Source organism: Sminthopsis crassicaudata, chromosome 4 (genome assembly GCF_048593235.1).
Source record: "Sminthopsis crassicaudata isolate SCR6 chromosome 4, ASM4859323v1, whole genome shotgun sequence".
Taxonomy (NCBI): Eukaryota; Metazoa; Chordata; class Mammalia; order Dasyuromorphia; family Dasyuridae; genus Sminthopsis; species Sminthopsis crassicaudata.
In genome coordinates, this window is record NC_133620.1 from 222967968 (window position 1) to 222968466 (window position 499).

Sequence of the window (499 nt, forward strand, 5' to 3'; positions counted from 1 at the left end):
ACAACTCAGTGGTGGGAGGGTGACTGTGGCAACACTGCTCTGAATAGGATGAGTGCCACCAGTATCTGTAAGTGTCCCCTACTTCATGAAAATGGAGCAAATTTGATCCCTTGAGGATGAACTATCCATACACAGTAACTCACAGTTCCTTCTATAGAGGAGGGTGGTACTGGAAGTAGAGGACCTTCTGGGCAAAATGCTTACCTAAAAGCTCTCTCTAAGCATAACTCAAAAACCTTTTACAGTGTCATCTGAAAGCTGTCCTTCTAACAAGGAGTAAGAGGAAGTCCTTTCTGGGCATCCTTTTCCTTTCATTTGCTGCCATTTGAACTTTATGGCACCAGGCAGTCTAGATATTTTGAGCATGATGTTCAGGCCATCTCTTCCTTTAGCAAAGACTGAGAGATAAATTACTCTGGAAGGTACTGTCTCAGAGGTTACAGGGAGGACAAAGATCTGAAAGTATCCTCTATTGACACTGGGTTGTGACAGTGAAGGG